Here is a 15,344-nt window from a genome sequence, read left to right as displayed (position 1 = left end):
TAATGCTTTAATATTAATCCATGATATTTAGTCTTTCACTAACAATAAATGCAGTAAAAATCGTGTTAATACCAGACAGACCTTGCTTTTGCATTTTAATCAGAAAAAACGGCAGCTTAAAGTCATAGAATTCTGATAGAAACTTCTGGTGATGTTGCTCCATCAATTAAGACACGTGAATATTGGTTTAGACGATTCAAAAGTGGTGATTTCAATTTTACGACAAAGATCACTCGGGACGAGCAAAAAAGCTTGAAAATGTAGATTTGCAAGCATTATTGGATGAAAATCCAGCACAATCCACTTCGGAACTCGCCAGAGCATTAAATATTGATCGTATGACAGTCACTAAATGTTCACATGATATGGGAAAAATATGGTAAAGAAGGAAAATGAGTTCCACATCAATTATCGGAAAATGCCATTGCGAACCGGTTGAACATTTGTATTTTGTTGATCGCCAGACAAAAAATGAAGAGTTTCTTGTATCGAATTGTTAGTGGGGAATGGAAAATGGACCTATTTCGCTAATCCCAAAGAAAAAATCATGGGTTGATCCAGGCCAACCAGCAACATCCACTTCGAAGCGTAATATTCACGGTTCAAAGATAACGCTGTTTATTTGATGGGATTAAAAAGGTATTGTGTACTATAAACTGTTCGAATGAAACCGTCACTGCTGATCGTTATCGACAACAATTATACAAATTGAAACGAGCATCGGACCAAAAACGATCAGCAATTGCGAGTAAACGACGCAAAGTGATCCTTCTTCGCGACAATGCTCGACCTCATGTTGCATTATCAGTGAAGTAAACTCTATTGGAGCTGAAATGGAAAGTTTTACCGCACCCCGCATATTCTCCAGACATTGCTCCATCCGATTATCATTTATTCCGGTCGATGCAACATGCTCTGGAGGATATACACTTTCATAACTTGGAACAAGTGCGAAAATTTGTTGAAAATTGGATTAATTCCAAAGAAGAATCGTGGATTTTTGTTGTGGCGGAATTCATCTGTTGCCAGAAAGATGGGAAAAAGTTGTAGAAAACGTAGAAAATATTTTGATTAAGATATTTGTTTATTATCTTCTTTAAGTAAATCAGTTAATGAGAAAAACCTTTAAAACTAAATCATATTGTACTTCTAATATTTTCGAAATTTCTTGATGTCTAAAATAATGTTAATATGACGGCAGAGAAATATAATGAGGTAAAATGTTTTATTAGCCCCTTATTTATAGTTATGAAAAGGGCTTAGATACCATAGAGATACATCTAGACTAATAATTAAGTTTGACTTAATCCTTTCACTGTTAATGGGAAGTATACTTCCCACCTCTTCTTCTTGATTCAATTTTGCATTGTAAAGCACATAATTTTGAAGAACTAATCGGGGATTTGAGTTTTCCAGATAACTGAATAGTTGTTCAAAACATACTCCAATAGGTTTTTATTCATTTGTGATTATTTATAACAAATCACAGTTGAAAAAAATGTTTTTTTAAGGAAAAATCGATTCCTCGGAGAGTATTGAATGTAGAGGTCTGAAATTTTCACCAAATATTTTTCTGATGCTATACAAAATCATATATTTTTTTGCAGATTAGATCTTTTTTTATAAACAAATATTTCTAAAACGGCCGAATAAATAGTTCAAAAACGGCCGAAATTTGATTTTTTGCACTTTTCAGCTCTATTTTCCTAGATTTTTCATTCTGTATCTCCATCTTATCCATACTATCAATATTATTTTACTTAAAAGATTCGTAATCGATTCGTAAACGATTCGAAAAACCCATATAGAACCCACCGATAATAATCGGAATTTTCATTAATTTTGTACATCATGATCGCCATATTTAGTCCGCCATTTTGAATTTTGCAAATCTGACTTTAGATTCATGATCAACGACCCAAAAAACACAGGACTACCAAATATTTTAATAATTTTCTCAAGGGAAGTTAATTCAACAGTGGAAGGGTTAACTAACCGAGTTTCTTCTCACCTAATGGTTATTTTTGACATTCCTTATGATTACAATACAAAATAAAAAAATTGTTTTTTGAAAATTTTGTAGGGGAAATAAACGCCCTTATTAACTCTTCTCTCCCTTATTTTCAGAAAAAAAAAAGCAAAACGAGTCAACACGGAGAAAAATGTTCGGTTGGATGAACCAGTTTTTCGATGAAGTACGAACGATTCAGAAATCCCAATTCAGAACACCAGAATTCTTTTTCAATGGGTCAGAAATCCTAATAATCCAGATTGTCAGTTCTGACAACTTCGATCGGCATTTCTCAATCACTCGTACTTCGCCGGAAGATTGTTTCATTCAGCCAAATATTTTTCTGCGTCAAAGCAACAACGCGAGCTGTCCGTTTAAACGATGAGGGGGGGGGAGAGGGGTGAAACGCAGGATCCTCGCCCGATTTTTTCCACGAATATCCCTTCGACCTTACCGGTTCGCACGCACGCGCGCGCGCGCGCGCGCACACACGCGCGCTGGAAAGACAACGACTCGCGGGTCGCGCGAAGGGGTTGGTCTCGGAAAGGGTCGGAAAAAATCAGGCCAGACTCAAAAGGCGAAGGAGCCAGGCCGCTATTGGCCGATAACTGGAGCGAGACCCAAGGGTGGATCTGATCCCGGCGATCTCAGCGGCGGTCGCTGGCGCGAGAGTCCCCATAATGCGATTCGGAATTCTAGACCAACGGCCGCCGCGACGAGCACTTTGAATCTCCGATTATGGTAGCTGGTACTTGGAATTCAGATCGTTTCTGGACGCGGTCCAGGAATGTGCGAGGCGCTCACGTCCAACGTGGTGGTAACGGTGAAACGATCGCGCGTCCAAGAGAAGAGAATCCCTCGTGATCGTCTCGGGCTTCCGCTATCGGCCCGACAGTTTTCGAGCGCGCTCACCCGCTCCTCCTGGCAACTCCCCTTCGGCAGCGACGTTGATCTTCAATCGATCGGTTGCAGGCAGGCTCGGCCGAGCTGCATCACGCACATCACGAATGATCCATCTTCCGGAGTCAAGGAGCAACGCGCGCAGGACGAGCCTGCTTCGAGGGAATACCGGTGAGTGTTCTTCGGCTTTTATGTTTCCCAACGGGGAGGTGAAAAGTGGCTGGCAAGAGTCGACCTCGCAATTGTCACGCAGACGCGATAACATTAACATTGCCGATGTATTAACCCTTTGTGCGGCGCAGTGATAAAGTACACTTACCACCTTTTCCTCTCTCAGTTTTACGATGAACTGTTTATAGTCTGATGAAATCAAGTATGTCACATTTTCCTAATACGTTAACACTTATTTTATATGTTTTTCTCGTGGTCTTTATATTTATAAATAAATAAAGCTGAAAAAAACAATTTTTATTTATTTAATTTCTTAGAAAGTATCTAAGATTAGATGTTGAGAATTTGACTAAATTTCCTTCGCGTGTTAAAATATAATATACATTTTTCCCAGAGCTTCTCGCACATTAGATTTTCTTTATAAACAAATTATTTGTTTAGCAGCCATATTGGATCTGCTATATTGAATTTTTGAAATCATAGAAATGCAAGATTTCACAAGAGCTCATCAATTAGAAAGAAATGTGCTACATAAAGGGTTAACGGAAGGATGTAATGAAAAATTTCGATAGTAACGATTTGTTAATCGTTACATAATAATCCAATTGCGAGTGAATTTATGAAATATTTCAGATAAAAATTTGATGTTATTAGGTACACTTCATAATCGTAAATTTTTTTATTACACTGTCGTGTAAGTGTAGGGACAATAATATGAGCGAATACATACTGGAAACAATGAAAGGAAATTTCTCGGAAAGAAGTTTCATGTTATTTAACATTTAACGCAGGTGTATAAAAAGTGACGGCAAAATATCTCGAGAAAGTTTAATATTAAGCGTTTTAGAAAAAAATGTTTCAGACAAAAGTTGTATGGTTTCAAGAGGAACATAAAACAACTACATATCATTTTGTTTACAGATGGCGCCACTTTCGAGATATTCGCTGATCATTACTTTTCTCAAGTGGAAATTCGAATTTTTTATCATATCATCTTTTTTTATCAATAAATTTGAACAACTTTTGTCTGAAACATTTTTTTATTTGCCTAATATTTTCTGAAATATTTAAGGAAAACTTGATAACTTTTTCAATATTTAACTTATGATATCTCGCTAACTATTTGTCGGAAGAAAAAGTGATATGAAACTTTTTTATTCTATTTAGTCTCAAGAATATATTGAAACCTTTGAAACCATACAACCTTTGTGTGAAACATTTTTTTTCTAAAATGCTTAGTCTTCGAGATATTTCGCCGTTATGGTACTTTTTATACTTTTTATACACTCTGTATATTTCTGCTCGTCTGACTTTCAAATGTGACCAAATAGCAACAAAGTTTCGCCATGTCAAATCTATCATATTCGTTTCCGAAATTTTTGATAATTATGTAACTATTATTAATTAAGAAATAGTTTACTTTTTACTATTTATTATTTATGCTATTTATTATTTCCTGTATTATTTAATATTAATTGTCTTATCTATATTATTAATTATTAAATAATTTATTATTAAATTAATATTATTAAATTAATTTAAAAGATCTGTAGATTAGACAGGTGTCTGTCAATATAAATTTGGCAGCAACTTTGTAGTTCGATTTAAAATTGTATTTCTTATGAACACGGTTTATATGGCGCTCACATTTGTCGCACAGGGTGACAAAATAGAAAAATACGAATGGAATACGAGAAAAATTTGTTCGAAATAATGTCTTATATAAAATGTAACGTGAAAATCTGAGTGCAAATAATTCTTATTGCTGTATCACGTCACAAAAAATTATATTATACTATTATATAATATAATGCAAATTTAATGAGAGATTAATTCAGTACAGTGCTTCATATAAATATATTTAAAAATATTGTGTAAGTTCTATTTTTTATCGACTGCTTCACGTCGTGATGTAACTTCGAAAATTCATCTGGGAAATTTCTGTAGCATCGCGAAGAAATATTTCTTCAGCCTCCTGACAACCGCGATCAGCTCTTAATAGCCACTTCTTACTTTCGTTGAACTTATACATATTTATGTGCGTTCTTTTTTCTTGCGCGCGTTATATGCGTTTACGAAAGCCGAACGTACAGCGTTAAGATGTGGAAAATTAATTCCGCTTTTCTTCGCGTGATCGATCAGCGACGTGGCTTTGAATGCGCTCCCGGTGAACGGCGATTACCATTAGACCGACGATTATATTTAAAGTAAGCGTTGCGCGTAATCTGATCCTACGCTGGGCAATTTGCATTTGTAGGCTTTTAGAACGAGAAGAATATCGTGCGCAATTTGGCCGCTATTTAGCTGTCACGTCATGTCGCCGATGACGAAATAGAAAAACGTACGAATGGAATTCGAAAAAAAATTATCAAAATTTATCCAAAGTCGTACATGAAAATGATATGTTGGGCCATTTGAAAATTCTCCAGGAAATGTTCCTTCCTCATGCTGAAATATCTTCCCGCTGATTTCTGCATCCGATAATCGTTGCTCGCGCAGTTGACATGTTATTTACATTGAGAATTTTTTCTAAACTGATTTGAAATACCTCTCGCCTGCTTGAAGGATTTTTGAACGCTTTTGCGCAAATTCTAAAAGTTTAGCCCCTATAACCCGAAAATTTCCAAAAATTAGAAAGAACCAAGAACAAAAGTTTTATTTTCCTATTTTATTTTCGAATCTAGTTATACCTTTCGTATAATTTTCGGAAAACAGGCAGGCCTCTTCAGAAACTTCACGAAGAAAGAAAGGGCTCGAAAATATCTTTTCCAAACTCCGAAAAGGGAAATTTTATGAACTAATAAGACCTAATGTAAGGAATCCTTTACACAATTGATAAAAATAAAATAAAAAATGAATGAATTCAATGCAATTAAAGAAACAAGTTAACCTTCACGCTGCGCGTTCCAAATCATAAATTTGTACAAAACTTCTGAACGTTTCCTTGAGTCGTATTTCGACTCTCCTCGGAAGAAGAGATTAAAAGCTCATCTGCAATTCGGCTTTTATTGACTTACAAAATCTCTCTTCTCAGGAAAACGTTCTTGTATGTTTATTTTTACGTTGATTTCGTTTGGAGATCTGTTTACAAGGAGAGATACAAGGAGGGATGCCCATCACTACTTTTGTTGATGGGTTTTGGCTACTTGTAGGAAAGATAAGGATCAGAAGGCATTTATTTCTTATTTGTGTTTCTCTCGCATGTTCGGAGGCTGAGGCAAGCAGTCGAAAATATCTCGACTCGATAAAATCGATCTCAAATAAATATCTCAGGAGCCATGAAATGAGATACGGGGAGGAACATTTTAGATTACAGCCTTTGTTATTTGATGTGCTTTATAGTCGCATTTAAATTTTTCAAAAATACCGTGTGAATGTTGAGAATATGTTAAAAAATGATATTTCTAAAAGAATTTAAACGCACGCAGTTACGAAGAGCACTTTTGCTCACAATCAATTTTGTCAAATTTCCTTCGTTGTTTCAACTTCTAAACTTGCGAAAACAAATACATAAAAAGATATGTCTTTCTCATTTTCAATTCCGCACTCAATGTTCCGCACTCAAAATTCATAAAAATTTTAGCGAGGAACATTTTCTCGTTGGAACCGACGACCGTCACTTAGCGCGTGCAAGTGTATCTATATCAATTTTTCAATAAAAAATATCTTGCACGTCGCTGATATGACATGCCAGTCGCGAATCTTTCGGTTCGTCCGAACGCTTCTCGGAACGAACGAACGTTCCGTATCGATTCGTACTTTCCCGATTCAGAAATAATTCCGCCTATGACGGACCATATGATCGAACATATCCCCAGACCCTGACATTCTCGAGAGAAAGAGCGAGAAGGAGGGGTATAAGTATCGGCGAGTTCCAAGAAAACTCATCTGATACCTTCAATCGTCTCGGCCGGTTGTACGTTACCAAAGTATTTATAGGACTGCAACGTCTTCGAGGTCTATCTTATCGGGATATATCTTTTGAGTGCGGTGACAGAAAAAAGAGCATTATCTGAGATCTCCTTCCTTCCGCTAATAATAAGAGCCTAATTAAGATGAAAGTAGCGTAATTAAGATGAAATATCATAAAATGAATCAAGATCGAAGAACTTCCGTTAGATCGTCAACGCAACAATCTTGATCGAATCCGTCATTTATGAGGATAGATATGAATGGAGATACGGTGGAAGATAAACAGGTTTCATAGAGAAACTATAAGTAGTATTCATGGACCGACTTAATTACTAACCCCTTACTTACGTTGCTTACTCTGACTTATATTTAAGATTGAAACTTGAACTTATCTTAGGACGTTGGTAAGGGTCGTTTCATTGGCTAAAGTCTTAAAATGAACTTTTATTAGACCTCTTGCGCGTTTATTCTAATTAACTATTTCGTTGGCACTAAGAAATAACATCAACTGACCCAAAATGGTAACATATAAATCATGCTTAATTTTTATAAACTTCGGTACTAAAATGTTTTTCGGATAGCTGAGCACGAATTTGAAATCAAAATATGAAAATTTAAAATGGCGAATCCAAAATAGCGGCCAACAAATGTATCTGATTTTTCACGAAATTTGAAATATAAGAGTTTTCCAAGTTGCTGAATATGAATTTCAAGATTCAAAATGGCAGATCCAATATGATAGTCAGAAAAAGGAAATTGTTATGATTATTGTGAAACTCGATATCTAGAGGTTTTTCAGGTTGCTAAAAACGAATTTGAGTTTAAAACTGAAAATTCAAGACAATATATGTAATATAGCGACTAGATTTTTTTTAGAAATTTAATAAAGAAATATTTTGGTTCCGCCATTTTGTATTGCCATATTTTGACCTCAAATTCTTATTTAGTCACCTGAAAAACTCCCAGATACTGAATTTCATAATAATCAGATAGATTTTTATTTTTTAGTCCGCCATTTTGAATTGCCATATTTTAACCTCAAATTCTTATTTAGTAATCTTAAAAACCTTAAAGTATCAGTTTTTACGAAAATCGGACTAGTCAATAAAAAAATAAACGATGTGCGCATTAGTGCATTAATGCCAACGAAGCGATTAATGATGTGAGAAATAAGAAGATGCGCTCGGAATTTTTGCGAAATACGCCGAAATGTGAAAGGATACATACACAAAATTTATAAAATATCCCTTTTCCTTTGCTTGTTGCTTCGAGAGCATTTTTGTACCAGAGAAAGTTAGAGCACCGAATATCGCTCATATAAAATCTTATTAGAGATATACAAAAATTTCCATCGTTTTTAAAGCAATGTTTTTTTATTAATTTATTATAAACGACATAGTATCTTTAATCGAAATTTCCGGCATTATTTACTACTTTTTGCCATCTTTCAGGCAAAAGATCGATACCACGATAAAAGAAGTCTTGGCTCTTGGAACAAGTGAAGTTATCGATGAACTGTTGCGCTTCCTCAACATTGCGAAATCGTGTAATAGAAAAGCCGCAAGCCGCAAAGAACGAAATAAGTGAAAATCCAATGGGGCAATATCTGGAAAATATACCGGATGTGGTAGAACTTTCCATTGCAATTCCATTAAAGTTTCCCGGATCGTCGATGCAACGTGAGGCCTGACATTGTCATGCAGAAGAATCGCTTTGTTTTGCTCTGCCCCAAAATACGGCAGTTTCTCGATCAATTGCTCATTCAACTACCTCAATTGTCGACTGTATAATTCCATGATGATAGTCTGAGATGGTTTTAACAGCTCATAATAGAGCACTCTTTGCATGTCCTATCAGATACACTCACCTTATGACCATGAATATTTCATTTTGGCTGGGACGTAGAAGGGAATCCATTTTCCTTCCTTCAGAATTTTCCTCATCTCATGCGAGCGTCGAATTGCAGCGCTCTGATTAACATGTAACTTTTTCGCAAGTTCTACACTCGATTGAGTCGAATCTTCTTGCAATAACGCTTCCAAGTCATCCGATCTCATCTCTTACGGTCGCCCGACACGCTCCTTGTCTTTCAAATCAAAATCGCCGCTTTTAAAGCGCCGAAGCCATTCACGACATGAACTTTCAGCTATCGTTCTCTTACTCTACTATAAATTTCGCAAATGATTCTGGTTGCTTCGGCAGCTGTTTTGCACTGATGAAATAAAAAACGCAAACGACAACGAATATGCATTTTATCGACTTCCATCTTCATGCGAATTAAAGATGTTTATGTCCATGAATATGACTTATTATGCATCAGTTTCCATGCAGGTTGACCTATACTGACATAATCTACCAAAAATGCATCACAATTTCCATGTAAATAATTCACAATGTCATCTATACGTGAACGATGGAAATTTTTGCGTATGACTAATATATTCAAATATGACAATTTTGAAAATCTAAATATACACTTACGAAGGATATTAGGCGTCGCATGATTTTGTTTGAAAAATCTTGTTCATATGCTGCAAAGTCTCAAAGATATCTGCTTACAATCAGTTTACAAGGCAATATTCAGTGCCTTGTATTTAAAATGATCTTAAAAGGATATCGAGGTAAAAAAAAATATTTAAAGAAATTTTTCGTTTGATTTTCTATAGAAGTTTGTTCTTAGATAACCCAGATACCAAATTGAACACTGAATATCGCTTTATATAAATATTCAAATATAAAACAATACATATATATATAAAATATAAATAAAATGTATTATATTCAGATATAACATTTTTGAAAAATTACATTTACAAAATGCACACTTACGAAGCATATTAAGTATCATAAGATTCTGTTTCAAACATTTTCTTTTCATATACTTCAAAGTTTCAAAGATACAATCGATTTGCGACTGGGAATATTCAATGCCTGATTTTGTATCAGAAACGGTCTTAAGGGGAAATAAAGAGTTTGAGGCAAAAATATCACAGAAAGAGAGAGAGAGAGAGAGAGAGAGAGAGAGAGAGAGAGAGAGAGAGGGAGAGCTTTGTAAAAAACCTTATATTCAAATATGGCATTTTTTAAAAGATCTAAATATACACCTCTAAAGAATATCAAGATATTATAAGATTCTGTCCGAGATATTTGTTCATTTACCCGAAACTTCAAACTCTGAAACCTTGAACTTTTTCTTCCACCTACATCGGTTTCTTCCTTCATGGCGGAGAGGAATAAAAATCCAAGCGCCTTATATTTCATACGCCGGCGAAGTTCACGGTGAGTCAGCGGGGGCACCTCGAACCCTCGGCAATGCGTGTTTCGATGCACGTGCGTACACGCACTCCGGAAAGCACATGATTCATCGAATGGGACTCACAATCGGGCAATCTGCATTAACGATGCACTGCTTGATTCTGAGCCGACCGTTCCGTTCCTCCCTGCGACTTCATCCTCCACTTTCGTTCCTCTTCGTCGTCGTCGTCGTCGTCGTCGTCAGAGTCCGTCTCTTCTCTCTGTTCCGCTTGCTCCTCTTCTGTTCCTCGACTCCTGCCTACCGTTTCTGCACGACTGCCCCGTTAGACGCTGACATGGCCCGTGACCACGTACGCCGATTACCGATATCGCTGGTGAGCCGATTCGCACAGAAATCTGTCTGAAAATCCGCTTCTCCGATATTGCGGAATTCCGCCGAACTGCAGAATTCCGTGCCCGCCGCGCCGTCGCACATCCGCAGCATCGCCTTATCGTGACACTCCGAAATTTCGCGATGGCGAAGAATTAATTAATATCGATCTTAAAGGGCAACGTCGCAATGTCTTTTTTCAATGCATGTGGAACACGTTTATACAATAGAATTGAAACATTTTATGTTGTGATTTATTTATATCGCGTTTCTATATATGCAACGTTTATCTGATTTATGTATACAATTATATATACAATAATTCGTATATATTTATACAGAGTGTCCGGGATCTTGTGAAAACGTGAGAAATTGTGAAGATTAATCAGATGAAATTGAGAAGAAAAGTCAAGTACCATTTTGCAAAAAGTCGCAATAGTTATTAGGTTAATAGTTATTAATGATTGAAAATGAATTCCACGGTCTTTGCTGTAACGAGCGGTTGCAAACAGATAGAAAAATCGCAGAGTCTTCGTGATAGAAAGGCACATCTTTTAATTAATAACTTGAAAATTTATGTACTTATTTGCAAAATAGCAAGTGACTTTTTTTCGGATTCAATGTTCAATATACTCATATCTATCGTTAGACATAATAGCCGCTTTATAGTTGTAGGTCAGGTCGTTCCGAATAAAAAAGTCCTCTATGTAAATTTTCAATTTATCAATTAAAAGAGCTTCTAGATGTGGTCATTTTCAATCATTGATATCTATTGCGATTCTTGCAAAATGATGACTTGACTTTTCTTCTCAGTTTTATCTGATTAATCTTCACTTCAATTTTTCGTTTCCAAAAGATCCCATGCACCCTGTACAATTACTACAATACGATGCAAGTAATTGGTATTCTGATTTTATTTCTTATATAATATGAATCTCATCCCTTTCAAACTATGAAAATTGGTTCGCCGTTTGTGTTTTTCTAAAAAATAATTACTTGCCACACTCTTGAAACTGCTCTTATTGACATTAAAAAATTCTTTGTAAACGAATATCTAAGAACTGTAATACTAGAAATCGTTCTTGAATTTTTATCGCTATTTTTGAATTCCACGGTCTTTGCTGTAACGGACGGTTGCAAACAAATAGAAAAATCATAGAGTCTTTGTAATAAAAAACTACATCTTTTAATTGATAACTTGGAAATTTGTATACTTACTTTGCAAAATGGTAAGGAAAAAAGGACTTTTTTTAAAATTCAAAGTTCAATATATTCATATCTATCGCTAGGCACAATAACCGCCATATAATTGTAGATTAGGTCATTCAAAATAAAAAAGTCCTGTATCATTTTACAAATAAGTACGCCAATTTTCAAGTTATTAATTAAAAGAGCCTCTAAATGTGGTCATTTTCAATCATTAATAACTTAATAATTATTACGAGTTTTGCAAAATGATACTTGACTTTTCTTCTCGGTTTGATCTTATTAATTTTTACAATTTTTCATTTCCAAGAGATCCCGGACATCCTATAATTACTACAATACGATTCAAGCAATTGGTATTCCGATTTTATTTCTTTTGAATTTCATCCCTTTTAAACTACGAAAATTGATCCGCCGTTTGTGTCTTTCTACAAAAATAATTACTTGACGCTGTAATCTTGAAACTGCTCTTATTGACTTTAAAAAATTCTTCGTAAAGAATTGAATATCTAAGAATAATATTAGAAATCGTTCTTGAATTTTTATCGCTGCTCTTGAATTCCACGATCTTTGCGGACGGTTGCAAACAAATAGAAAAATCACAAAGTCTTTATAATAAAAAAACTATCAATATTTCGAAAAATTCTACTGCGTTATCTAAATTAAGAAGTAATATTGTAGGTGCACAGAAGACACTTTGCTCATTTTACTACATATAGTCATTAATAACAATTATAGATATATTAAGATTGTCCCCATCCCCCTCTTACATGTTTCAAATCTTGACAGAAAACTATTGTTGGACGCAGCGAGGAAATGTGTCTGGAAATCATTCACAAACCAATATTTACCCGTTAGAGACGTTCGGATCGACGGCCCGAAATGTGTCGAAGAAATACGTCGTTGCAAGCATTCCGCGAACGAGAACGCGTCTGTCGAGGTGGGTCCGTTAACTCAAGCCGACGTTTCACGCGACTTGTCGAAAAATTCCATCTTTCCGCTGGATTGCATTGCGATTTTGTCGTTGCATGGCTCGCGAGAGGCGATTCGGTCGCGGCCTCGTATTCGAATCGCGTTTCTCCGACCACGCCGCGACTTCTCGTGCAATCGCTGAAGCACGAGAAGGTAAATATATATATCGGAGAGTAACGGGGCTAGAATGTGAGATATAGAGGCAAACACCGCACGGGAGAATCGCAGGTATATACAGTAACGAGAGAAGAGCCATCTTTTCAAATCAAGCGCGTTATCTTCTTACTCACCGATTTTCTCTATATTCAACGAAGTAATATATAATTAAATAATTATAATTGATAATAACAGTGTTGTTCTAATAATAGTATAATCAATACTAACTTATAACAACGACTTTTTCTCTCTTTCTCTGAAATATATACCGTATACAGGGTGCTAAATTTCAAATGTGGCAGATATCGCGAAGTCTATTTTTTTAGGTTATATTGTTTCGATCACGTTTTGATGAGAAAATATTCTTTCATTTTGGGTGAAAACGCAAGGTGAAATAAAGGTCAAATTATTTCTAAAGCAAAAAAGAAGTAAACTTCATGAATAAATCTTCAATAAGAACAAGAAGTCTTGGAAAAAGAAGTGTTTTTCTCTTTGAAATGCAAAATTCTCCAATAATTTAAGTGTTCAAAATGTTGTCTCCTTGCTAACCTGCAATCTTTGCTGAGAGTCGTTAAGCATCCTTTGTAACTCGCTGGTTGAAATTATTTGACACGCTTCGTGTCATCATTGCATCGTATTTTCCTAAGTTGAAGGATTAATATAAACAATTTCTCTCGGATTCTATCTTAAAAATAATAATGTAAGTTTATTTTAGCTTGGCAGGCATTTAGTCTTTTCATGTTACTTGCTAAGTTAGTGTTTTGCGGCAATTTGCGAGCCGAAATGGTGATGAGCTTAGACGGGCCACACTACAAGATTCCGGCTGAAAAGGCACGCGCGAGGGTCGAGTAAATACCAATGTTAACCTTTACGAGGCTGCATCTCCCTTACGAGACCACTCGTGGACTGCCAAGGTCGCAAACGTGTGTCAGGCAAAAGTGTTCGCTGTGTGTGGACAGCTTTTTTAGGCTGGAAGTGTTGCGTTTAGATAATGTCAAAATCGGTTAGACAAAAATTAGATGAAGCATATAAATTCCTCTTGGCACTTTTTCTTGGTTACAAACGAATTCTGATGCAATCTGAAACCCACTGTCGTCTGATATTTCTTAATATTTACTTCTTAATATATATATATATATATATATCGTTCAAAGACTTCTTGTTTTTATTGAAGATTGATTGATAAAGTTTACTTCTTTTTTATTCTAGAAATAATTCCATCTTTATTTCACCTTGACGCGTTTCTGCCCAAAATCAAAGAATGTTTCTTTCATCAAAACGTGTTCAAAACAATATAACCTAAAAAGTTCTAGCACAAACGCTTGCGACGTGAGATTTCAATATTTTATAGTAATGTATACTGAATTATCTGCATATTATCTCAGATAATATCGCAAAGATAACACATTTTTCAGTTTAAGATGCGGATAAAGATAATATATACATAGAGGAAAAAGTGGTACTATGGGTCTCCATTCACATTTTGTACAATATCTTTACCAATAATCAGTATTTTAAAGTGAGAACTGAATGATTACATTTGTTACGGTGTTGTTTAATTGATTATAGACTTAAATTTACGTGATGTTTATTACTTAAAATGTTATTTATAAAAATGTGGCAACATAGCATAATAGGTCGGCGAGAAAATGGGATGTTAATGTGGCCTCCCACTAAAACTGTTACAAAAGACTGATTTTGTTTAAAATAACACAAAATATTTAGTTACGAAATTATATATTTATTGCAATTAAATTCTTAACAGGGGGATAATAATGAATATAACTGCTAATTTTTAATATGGGTACTGACTTATTTGTTAGGAAATTACCAGAGAGAGAGAGAGAGAGAGAGAGAGAGAGAGAGAGAGAGAGACAGCAGCGTAATACAAATATAAGTGCAACGATAAATTATAGATTAGATTCGACTTATCGAATAATTACTTTGGCATAAACTTCGAAAAAGAGACAGTATTAATCAACACTCTTATGGGGCCATATTAGCGAAATGTCATGTTACTTCATTTAACTTTGCATAACTTGAAAGATATACAGCTGAATAAAACGTCAAGTGACAGACAAAATACTCAATTATACATATATTCGTGTGATAATATGCACAGGTTTAAAAATAATGAGGAAACACGCCTAACTAAATGTTAAAATGTACCTTGAAAACATTTCGAAACGCTCGAAGGTAAAAATACGTTATAAAAAGTGCTAGCTATTGTGTACTAATATATTAGCCTCACTGCGCTAACGGCGAACTACTAAACAAATGATTGCATAAGTAACAACTGGAATTTACTAGCTAACAATAAAGATACTGAGAGTGGCCGTAATATCTGCAAGGGCCATAATACCACCTTCTCTTCTAGGTAATCAAAAACGT

This window comes from Harpegnathos saltator, unplaced genomic scaffold (assembly GCF_003227715.2).
Source record: "Harpegnathos saltator strain DR-91 unplaced genomic scaffold, Hsal_v8.6 scaffold111, whole genome shotgun sequence".
Taxonomy (NCBI): Eukaryota; Metazoa; Arthropoda; class Insecta; order Hymenoptera; family Formicidae; genus Harpegnathos; species Harpegnathos saltator.
Note: the sequence above shows the minus strand (reverse complement) of the source record.